The sequence below is a fragment of the Petaurus breviceps genome, unplaced genomic scaffold (genome assembly GCF_028583685.1).
Source record: "Petaurus breviceps papuanus isolate PSGF00001 unplaced genomic scaffold, PetGlider_PUasm1.0 175, whole genome shotgun sequence".
Lineage (NCBI taxonomy): Eukaryota > Metazoa > Chordata > Mammalia > Diprotodontia > Petauridae > Petaurus > Petaurus breviceps.
Window position 1 is genome coordinate 21,283,469 of NW_027185764.1, and position 12,020 is coordinate 21,295,488.

General features: G+C 34.3%; 1 long non-coding RNA gene and 1 pseudogene across 2 annotated transcripts in view; both read right to left on the reverse strand.

Moving 5' to 3' along the window:
- Positions 1–6,077, reverse strand: part of LOC138158971 (eukaryotic initiation factor 4A-I pseudogene) — a 10,449-nt pseudogene extending 4,372 nt beyond the window's left edge.
- The window catches only part of LOC138159063 (uncharacterized), a 412,739-nt gene that overhangs the window by 105,050 nt on the left and 295,669 nt on the right, over positions 1–12,020 (reverse strand). The window lies entirely within an intron of this gene.

Genomic DNA, 12,020 nt, shown 5'->3' on the forward strand with positions numbered 1-12,020 from the left:
ATATATATATATATATATATATATATATATATATACCATAGATCTAGAACTGGAAAAGACCTCAGAGACCTTCTCGCCTAATCCTCTCAGTGTACAGGTGAGGAGACTGAGGCTCAGAGAGATTAAATGCCTTAAAATCTTAAATCCAGAGCTTGGGTTATTAAACTTTTTGTGTGTTGTATTCCCTTTGGGCAGTCTAGTGAAGCCTAATGGAACCCTTCTCAGAAGAATGTTTTTTAAATGCAGAATATACAATATAGGATGTCCCCAATATCTGAGTGATGTTTTAAGCTATTAAAACTTAATGTTTTTAAATTCATAAAATATAATATAGGGTGTCCCAAATGTCTTAATATAGCTTTGAGCTATTAAAACTTAATGTTTAATGTTTTTAAATTCATAAAATATAGAATGTCTCAAAAGTCTTAGCAGAGTTTTAAACAATTAATACTTAATGTTGAATATTTTCACATGCATAAGTAATGAAGTTTTAAATGTACAAAATAACATACAGGTTGTCCCAAAAGTCTTTGTGCAATGTTAAACTTTAAAAGCTATTAACATTACATTATAAAGCTTAGAAAATTTTGGGGATACCATGTATATAGGATTACAAGGTAACCCAAGCATATGGAAATATATTTATAAAAATATATTAAAAGTTGAGACCATCATTTAAGAACCTCTCATCTAGAGTCATAAGGGACCTTAGAGGTCATCTAGCCCAACTCTCTCTGAGTGATGCCTGGCTAGCAAGGTGGCACCATAGTGCACAGACTGCCAGCCCTGGGGTCAGAAAGACCTGAGTTCAAATCTGGCCTTAGACACTTACTAGCTACGTGACCCTGGGCAAGTCACTTTGCCCTATTTGACTCAATTTCCTCATCTGTAAATGAGTTAGAGAAGGAAACAACGAACCACTCTAGTATCTGGGCCAAGAAAATCTCAAATGGGGCCACAGAAAGTCATACATGACTGAAAAATGACTGAACTTCCCTCAGAAGCAGCTCAGGAATAAGTTGAATGGCATTTGTATGCTGACAGAGTCAATAAATTTTGTAAGTAATCAGAGTACTAGAAGAGGACAAACAGAATTCAACAGGAAGAACATAAAATTTTAAAAGGAACTGAGTTTAAATCCTGACACACTTGTAAGATATAGAGCTATGGGTCAATGATGTAACTTTAGACCTTGATCCAGGACTATTTGCTTTTTGGGTTTGTTTGGTTTTTTTTGCTTTTGTTTTGGACCTGTGATGTCATTGACATGGGAAATGCTGAATGAGCAAACTCACTCTCCCAGTGCAGGTTGACATCTGCTATGCAATTTAAAGTCTTAGAGATTTGCCTTGGATTCCTGACACCAGTTCTCAATCTACTTTGTTACAATTGGAGCCACTGAAGAAGAGTAACTGGGCTCACATAGATCCAAGCCTGGTCTTGGAGGTTTTTCAATAATTAAAATTTTTTTAACTCATTTTCCTTCCTAATTCCTGAGAAGATCTGATTTAGACTTGCTTCTACCTCTGATGTAGGAGTCATCAGTTCTTCTGTAAGTATTCTAGATTAAGCACTCAGACAGCTAAGTGGCATCATAGATAGAGCACTAGACCTAGATTCACAAGGACCTGAGTTCAAATTCTATCTAGGATACTTCATTCTTGTTATTTAGTCATTTTCAGTCATGTCTGACTCTGTATCCTCTTTTGGGACTTTCTTGGCAAAGATATTGGAGTGGCTTGCCATTACCTTCTCCAGCTCATTTTATAAATAAAGAAACTGAGGCAAACAAGGTTAAGTGATTTGCCCAGGGTCACACAGATAGTAAGTGTCTGAGACCAGCTTTGAACTCAGGAAGATATGTCTTCCTGACTCCCTGCACATGTTCCACTGCACCATCTAGCTGCCCTCTAGGGTACTTCAGCCAACAACAGCAACCACCAAAAACATTTTTATATGTCTACTATGTACCAGGCGCTGCGCTGAGTGCTGGGGATAAAAAAAAAAAAAAAGACAGTCCCTGCCCTCAAGAAGCATACCATCTAATAAGGAAGACAACATTCAAACAACTAAAAAGCAAATTATATACAGGATAAAAAGGAAATAATTAACAGCAGGAAAACACTAGAGTTCAGAGAGGTCAGGAACCACTTCCTATAGGAGGTGATATTTAAATGAGACTTAAAGCAAGTGAGGGAGATCCCTCTTTGGATCAGAGGAAGGAGAGCACTGCAGGCGCAGGAACAGTCAGAGAGAACACCCAGAGCCAAGATATAGACTATGTTGCTGAGTGGCCCTAGAGAAAACATTGAACTCTTGTTTATATTAGTTTTCTCAATTATAGAATGAAGTCAATAATAATACCTGCCTCCTAGGGCTGTTGTAAGGATCAAATGAGATAAGAGTTATCATATATAAGCACTTACCTAATCAGTGCTTGCTTCCTTTCTTCCTGACATGGCACAAAATAAGAGTTTTTATTAAAATTCTATGGGGAATATAGGAAATGCTTAAAAATGAAGCCAAAAAAAGTCAAGGAAAAGCTCTCATCTGATACATCCTTCTGTCCTTGGGACCCTAAATAGTTATTTCATCTTTATAGCACAGCTCTGAGTTTGGTGTTTACTTGTTTCAGTTGTGACTTTTCATGATCCCATTTGAGGTTTTCTTGGCAAAGATACTGGAGTGGCAAATATTGGTTTGCTATTTCCTTTCCCAGCTCATTTTAGAGATGAACAAACTGAGGCAAATAGGGTTACACAGGTTCACACAGCTAGTAAGTGTCTAAGACTGGATGTGAGCTCATGTAGATGAATCTTCCTGATTTCAGGTTCAGTGCTTTATCCACTGAGGTCCCCCTAAATGATGAAAGGACTAGGGCTTGCTAAGGAGTCATAGAATCATAGTTTGGAACTAAAAGTGTTCTTGGACATCATCTATTTCCTCTCATTTTGCAAATCACAAAAGTTGGAGTCAGAGAGGTTTAGTGACTTGAGCAAAGTCACAATAGCAAGTCTTAGATCTGAAGACCCTATGGCTTCAAAGCGCACTATTTCCGCTGAGCTACATTGCACCTATACCTCTGATGAGCTATACTTACCCAGGGACTTACAAACTTTCTATTGACTTAGAAGGTCACCAGTAAGAAAAGAATTTGGTTTACTTGAAAGTCAACCCTATCTTCTCCTGAACCTATATACTCTAAACCAGTGATTCTAAATCAGTGATCCCATATGGCAAAGTGAAAAATTTGGCAATAGTAAAAGGTTTCTGAATGTGCAATGTCCAAAAATTAAATAAAAACCAACCTCGTAATGAATCCAAGGTGTTTCTGGCAGCACTCACTCATGTCACATTGCAGAACTTCATTTCAGCCTTGGTTGCGAACACAAAGCATGTGCATCTTTCACCTCTCATGCCCCCAGGCCATGCAATGCCAATGAACACTGTCTAAACATGAAAGGGGTCACAAGTGGAAAAAGTTTAAGAAGCCCTGGTCTACATGCTTCACAGTGTATGGGGAAGGCGAGGCACAGATTTGTTCCTCCTCACTGAAATCTTGTCCCTCGTAGTTCCTTCACTTTGGCCCATTCTTAGGTCTTGGGTTCTATTAGGTATTAATCTTTCTTTCTCCTTCAGTTCTACATGATCCCACTTCCATGCCCAATAGGTATGCATAACACTATTCTCATCCCCCAGCTCATGGATATAATTCTGCATTGCCTAGTCATTCACGCCCACTTAGATTTTTTCATCTTACTACCCACTTCCTGTCACCAGAACTACTACCTCCATTGCTACTGCTAGACAACCATTGACATTTCTTGCTACTATTGTTATCACTAACATCTCCTTTTAAAAATGCTATACCTCTTTTAAAAGGAAATTACTAGGGCCAATAAGCCTCTGAGCAGACTAAAACATTTCCAGATCTTTTGTTTGTCAGGATCTGAGCAGATACCCACCTAGTAGGCACAGAGAAAGGCCTCTCAGCAAGACCTTTTAATACATCTCAGCTTATGTTCCCCAACCCTCAGTTCTAGATGAATCAGAGCATTTAAGTTCCACGCACCTGTAATCCACTCCAAGGTGTGGGCAAATGTATCCCCAATGTCATCATCTACTTTTGAGTTTGTTTTGTTCTTTGAGACTGGGAAAAAACACTTGTATTTCTTGCCTTGGACCTTTCTGACTTGAGGTACTAAGCAAAGTGCCTGTTCATTAGTAGGCCCTTAATAATTGTTTATTGACTGATTGAAAGCATTCTAAGAGACAGATAAAGCATAGGGAACAGTCTGTGCTCTGTAAAGGCAAGGAAATGGGAAATGGAATATTGAACTTGGAAAATGACTAGTTCCAGTTTGACTCAAACAAAGAGTATATGGAAATAAAGTGTCTTGAAAACTAAATATGAGCCATTTTGTGTAGGGCTTAAATATGACCTATCATTTTAGGTGATGAGGATCATTTTAAATCTTGATTCTGTCACTCAACTTGCTAATTAATCCACCTAGCTTCATATCATCTTTAAATCTGACAAATATTCTACATACATATTCATCCAAGTCAATTTTAAAATAATAAAAATCACAGGTTCAAGGACAGAGCTCTGGAGAACTTCACTGGAGACAATACATTTGAAAGTTTTTGGCCTATTAATGGCTAGTCATTGGGTATGGTTATTCAACCAGTGCCAAATCCACCTAACTTCATTATTATGTATCCACTTTTTTCAATCATTCCAAGTCATTTTTTAAAAGCAAAAATCACAGGTCCAAGGACAGATTGAAACCTGAAAGTTTTGACATAATAATGTCTACTCTTGGCAAGTTTATTCAACCAATTTCAAATCCCCAACCTTCATTTGTATATTATTTTCACCTCACCATCTTTGTTCATTCACTTGTGCAATTGATGAGAAAATATGTAAAACACTTTGAAAACCTTAAAGAACTATATAAGTACTAACTATAATTAATAGTTACTATTCAACACATAAAGATGTATTAAGCATCTGCTATATACAAAGCATTTTTTTCTAGGCACGAGGGATAGAGCTGTTATTGTTGTTAGTTATAATTTTTATTATGGCTAACTCCCTGAACACACAACCAGAGTTTAGATTCTGTTAGCAAGGATGTAACACATACATATAAGCATGATACAAGGTAGAGTATGACAAATTCAAAGAAGAAATCTCAATAAAAAAACACTCTGGGAAAATTTGAGGAGGGAGAAAAAAATTCAGCAAAGGGGATCAGAGAGACTGGTGGAGAAAAAGACCTATTAGCTGAAACATGAAAAAAAGAGAAAAGATTCTGAAAAAGTAATAAGAGAATATATTTCAAGTATGGGGAAAAGCCTTTCTTTGTAAGTGCCTAAAGATACAAGATGACATTTCAAGTACTAGAACCAGCTAATAATCTGATTTGGCCAGAACAAAGAATATGGGAAGGGTAGTAATAAAGAAATGAGACTAGAAGAGTTGGTCAGAATCAGATAATAGAAGACCTTAAATGTGCTATTTTGTATTTTATTCTAGAGATCATGAGGAGTCACTTAAGATTTTTTAAAATAAATTTTATTGATATTTTTTATTTAGGACTATTGGTTTTCTATCACAATGACTTCCCATCCACCTCTGTCCTCCTTTATGACAAAGAAAAATTATTAAGCTAAACCATGAGATATAGACACCTTAGGTTATACATGCACAATCATATTAAACATATTTCCACATTAGTCATGTTGTGAAAGAAGAGTCAGAACAAAAGAAAAAAACACAAGAAAGAAAAAACAAATAAAAAGAAAATAATATGTTTCGATCTGCATTCAGACTCTATAGTTCTTATCAGACAGTGTGTACAATATTCTGTTCTATAGTTTCCATCTCTCTTCTCTTAGGGAAAAGGTATGTTTCACTATCTCTTCTCTAAGATATTCATTTGTAGTTGTTTTTGCTTCCTATTATTCAGAATTCACCTTTTTTTTTTTTGCTCTTTCAATTATATTCTTATACTCACCATAAATGTTGTTTTCTGGGTACTATTTGCTTTACTCTGCATTAGCTCACACATGTTTCCACATTTATCTGAATTCTTAGTATTTATAATTTCTATTCCATAATAATATTCCATTATTTTCATTTATCATAGTTGGTTCAGATGTTCCTCCATTGAGAGACTTTGTCTCTCATTGGCTTTCATCAAAAGTAGATCGAGTGCTGCTGTGAATATGTTTGTGTATACTTGAGCTTTTTTTCTATTCTTTCTTGAAATAATTCCTTAAGGAATAAGACCAGTGATAAGATGATTGAGTCCATTACTTTTAACAATTTAGTAATGTGTAATGCATACTACATAAAGTCAAATTGAAATATACAACTGTTGGACCACTTCTCGGGTCCCAATAATAGTGCTTTATTCTGCCTGTCTTCTCTCTATTCTTCTAGCAGATTGTTCCAAGTTTTTTTTTCATTTTTGCCTATTTACATAGAGTAATGTGATGTTACAGTAATTTTTTCTTGTATTTCTCTTACTAGTAGCAAAATGGAGCAAGTTGAAATGTGGACATTTATACACTGAAACCTTTTGAAAACTTCATATCTATTTACTATTTAGCTATTGGAGAATAATTTAGTGTTAATTTTTGTTTGTTTGTTTTTACTTAATACTATTTTATTTTTTCCAAATACATATAAAGATAGTTTTAAGCATTCACTTTTATAAGATTTTATTCCAAATTTTTTCTTCCTCCCTCTCATTACCTCTCCCCAATATGGTATGCAATCTGACATAGGCTGTACATGTATAATCATATTAGACGTATTTCCACTTTAGTAATGTTGTGAAAGAAGAATCAGAACAAAAGGAAAAAGAAAACTACAAGAAATAAAAAAAAAACAAATAAAGAGAAAATAATGTTTGGATCTGCATTCAGACTCAGTTCTTTCTCTGGAAGTGGTTAGCATTTTCCATCATGAGTCTTTTGGAATTTTCATAGATCATTAAATTGCTGAAAAGAGCTAATCAAAGTTGGACATTGCACAGTGTTGCTGTTACTGTGAGCAGTGTTTTCTTGGTCCTTTTCACTTCACTCAGCATCCGTTCATGTAAGTCTTTCTAGGTTTTTCTGAAATCTGCCTGCTCATCATTTCTTATAGCTGAATGGCATTTCATTACATTCATATACCACAACTTGTTCAGCCATTCCCCAACTGATGGGCATCCACTCAATTTCCAATTCTTGGTCACCACAAAAGAGATACTAGAAATATTTTTGTATATGTGAGACCTTTTATCTTTTTTATGATCTCTTTGGGATACAGATCAATAATGGAATCAATGGATCAAAAGGTATGAAGTTTTATAGATCTTTAGTCATAGTTCCAAATTGCACTCCATAATGGTTGGATTAGTTAACAACTACACCAATAAATGCATTGTGTTCAATTATCCCACATTTTCTCCAACATTTATAATTTTCCTTTTTTCTCATAGTGATCAGATAGATGTGAGGTAGTACTTCAGAGTTGTTTTAATTTTCATTTCTCTAATCAATAGTGATTTATAGAATTTTTATATGACTATAGATAGCTTAAATTCCTTTATATGAAAACAGCCTGTTCATAGCCTTTGACTGTTTTATCAACTGGGGAATGACTTGTATTATTATAAATTTGGCTCACTTCTCTATATATTTTAGAAAGGAGGCCTGTATCATAGATAATGGCTATAAAAATTGTTTCCCAACTTTCTTCTTTCCTTCTAATCTTGATTACATTGGCTTTGTTTATGCAACAACCTTCTAATTTAATGTAATCAAAATTATTCATTTTGTATTTCATAATGTTCTCTTAACTCTTCTTTGGTCAGAAATTCTTCCCTTTTCCAAAGGGACAGGTAAAGTGTTCCTTGCTCTCCTAATTTGTTTATGATGTCATCTTTTATGTCTAAATCCTGTACCCATTTTGACCTTATCTTGGTATGTGGTGTAAGATGTGGGTATATGCTTAGTTTATGCCATACTGTTTCCCAGTTTACCCAGCAATTTTTTTTGTCAAATAATGAGTTCTTATCCCAGGAGTCTTTCAGTTCATCAAATACTAGATTACTTTAGTCATTCACTACAATGTCTTGTGTACCTAACCTATTTAAATGATCTACCAGTATATTTCTTAGCTAGTACCAAATAGTTTTGATGGTTGCTGCTTTATAATACAGTTTTAGATCTAGTATGACTAGGCCACCTTTCCTTGCATTTCTTTTCATTATTAACCTTGATATTATGGATATTTTTGTTGTTTTTTCTAGCTCTAAAAATAACTTATTGATTATTATGTTTGATTGGCATGTTTTAATTGGTACTTTGATTGGTGTGGCACCAAATAAGTAAATTAATTTATGTAGAATTGTCATTTTTATCACATTAGCTCAGTCTATCCATGAACAACTGATATTTTCCCAATTATTTAGATTTGACTTCATTTGTATGAAAAGTGTTTTGTAGTTGTGTTCATATAGTTCCTAGGTTTGTCTTGGTAGGTAGACTTCCAAATACTTTATGTTGTCTACAGTTATTTTAAGTGAAATTTCTCTTTCTATCTCTTTCTGCTGGTTTTGTTAGTTATATATAGAAATGCAGATGATTGGGGCGTCCAGGTAGCACAGAGAGTAAAAGCACTGGCTTCAGTGTTGAGAATACCTGGAGATCGAATCCTGGGCTCAGACACTTAGCACCCACCCAGAAACACCTGGTCATGTAACCTTGAGCAAGTTACTTAACCCCAATTGCTTAGGGGCGACCAGGTGGCTCAGGGAGTAAGAGCACCAGCTCCAGTGTCGGGATGACCTGGATCAAATCCGGGCTCAGATACTCAGCACCACACCCAGAAATAACTGGCCCTGTAACCTTGAGCAAGTTACTTAACCCAGATTGCTTAAAAAAAAAAAAAAAAAGAAATGCAGATGATTTATGTGGGTGTATTTTATATCCTGTAACTTAAAGTTATTAATTATTTTGAGTCGTTTTGTTTTAGTTGATTCTCTAGAATTCTTTAAGTGTGCCATATCATCTGCAAAGCATGAGAGCTTTGTTTCTTCATTGCCTGTTCTAATGCCTTCTATTTCCTTTTCTTTTCTTATTGCTAAAACTAATATTTCTAGTACAATATTGAACAACAGTGGTGATGATTGATATCTTTGTTTCATCCCTGATCATATCGGGAATGCTTCTAGCTTTTCCCTATTATAGATAATGTTTGCTGATGGTTTTAGATAGATGCTACTTATGATTTTGAGGAAAATTCTATTTATATCCATGCTCTCTAGAGTTTTTAATAGGGATGGCTACTGTATTTTCTCAAAAGCTTTTTCTGCATCTATTGAGATAATCATACAATTTTTGTTAATTTTGTTATGATATGGTCAATTATGCTGACAGTTTTCCTAATATTGAACCAGCCCTACATTCCTGGTATAAATTCCACCTGGTCATACTATATAACCTTGTTGCTGTAATCTCTTTGTTAATATTTTATTTACAATTTTGCATCAATATTCATTAGGGAAATTGGTCTATAATTTTCTTTTTCTGTTTTGACTCTTCCTGGTTTATGTATCAGCAACATATTTGTCTCATAAAAAGAATTCGGTAGGACTCTTTCTTTGCCTATTTTTCCAAACAGTTTTTATAGTACTGGAATTAATTGTTCTTTCAATGTTTAATAGAATTCACTTGTAAATCCATTTGACCCTAGTGATTATTTTCTTAGGGAGTTCATTAATGGCTTATTTTTTTTTCTGAAATGGGGAGAAACATTTTACTTTCTCTTCTGTTAATCTGGGCAATTTATATTTTTGTAAATATTCATCCATTTCACTTAGATTGTCAGATTGATTGGCATACAGTTTGGCAAAATAGCTCCTAATTATTGTTTTAATTTTCTCTTCATTGGTGGTGACTTCACCCTTTTCATTTTTGATGCTGGTAATTCAGTTTTCTTTTTTTTAATCAAATTAACCAAAGGCTTATCAATTTTATTGGCTTTATTCATAAAACCAACTCTTAGTTTTATTTATTAGTGAAATAGTTTTCATATTTTCAACTTAATTAATCTCATCTTTGATTTTAAGAATTTTTAATTTGGTATTTAATTGGGAATTTTTAATTTGTACTTTTTCTAGCTTTTTTAGTGACATGCCCAATTCTCTTTCTCCTCTTTCTTTATTTTATCAGTGTAAGCATTCAGAGATATTAAACTTCACCTAAGAACCATTTTGCTGCATCACATAAGTTTTGGCATATTGTCTCATTATTGTCATTCTCTTGAATAAAGTTATTTATTGCTTCTATGACTTGTTATTTGACTCACTCATTCTTTAGGATTAGATTATTTATTTTCCAATTGATTTTTAGTTAATCTTTCCATGGCCCCTTATTACATATAATTTTTAGTGCATTATGATCTGAAAAGAATGAAATTAATATTTCTGCCTTTTTGCATTGAATTGTGAGGTTTTTAATGCCCTAGTACACGGTTAATTTTTGTGTAGATGCCATGTACCACTGAGAAAAAAGGTATTTTTTTTCCTTTTTATCCCCATTTTTCTCCAAAGGCCTACCATATGTAACTTTTCTAAAATTCTTTCACCTCCTTAACTTCTTTCTTGCTTATTTTATGGTTAGATTTGTCTCATTCTGAGAGAGGGACATTGAGTTCCCTACTGGTATAGTTTTGTTGTATATTTCTTCCTGCAACTCACTTAACTTCTCCTCTAAGAATTTGAATGCTATACCACTCAGTGCATAGATATTTAGTATTGATAGTACTTCACTTCTTTATCTCTTTTAATTAGATCCATTTTTTTTCTTTTCATTTATTGGAAATATAATATTTCCTTTATTATAGGATTGCTACCCCTGATTTTTGTTGTTGTTTTTACTTCAGCTGAAGCATTATGTCTTCTGCTCCAAACTTTTACTTTTACTTTGTATGTCTCTCTCTGCTTCAAATGTGTTTCTTTTAAACAACATACTGTAGGATTGCAGTTTTTAATCCACTCTGCTATCTGCTTCCATTTTATGAGAGTTAATCACATTCACACCCACAGTTATGATTACTGTGTTTTTCTCTCTATCCTTCAATTTATACTTATCTTTTCCCTCTCATCCTTTTCCTACTCACCAGTAGTTTTTTTCTGACCACTGCCTCCCTTAATCTCCCCTTCCATCTATCAGCCTCCCTCCTTTTTCTTCCTCCTACTCCTTCTTTGCTTTTTTCTTCCCTGCCTTCTATCCATTGCCTCCCTTTTCTTTCCCTTTTCTCTTTTTACTTCCCTCTAGACTAAGATTTCTATAACCAAGAGAATGTGTGTGTTATTCCTTCTTTGAGCCAAATCCAATCAAAGTAAGTTCCAAACAGTGCTTGCCCCCCCTTCTTTCCCACTACTGTAATGTGTCTTTGTGCCTCTTCATGTGATGTAATTTTCCCTATTCCACCTTCCCCTTTCTTCTTCTAGTACAACCCTTTTTCTCATCCCTTAATTAATTAATTAATTAATTTTAACATCACATCAAAATCAACTTCTCACCCTCTGTCTATATATATCCTTTCTAAATGCTTTAATAAAGATACAATTCTTAAGCATTACACGTATCATCTTCCCATGTAGGGATGTAAATGGTTTCAACTTATTAAATGAATGTTTTCTTTTTCTTTCCTGTTTACCTTTTTAAGCTTCTCTTGAGTCTTGTATTTGAAGAACAAAGTTTCTGTTCAGCGATAGTTTTTTTCATCAGAAATGATTGAAACTACCCAATTCAACTGAATATCCATCTTATTCCCAGAAAGATTATGCTTAATTTTGCTGGGCAATGGATCTTTGGTTGTAATAAAAGCTTTTGTGCTTTCTTGAATATCATATTCCAAGCCCTCTGATCCCTTAATGTAGACACTACTAAGTTCTGCATAATTCTGACTGTACTTCCATGATATTTAAATTGTTCCTTTCTGGATGCTT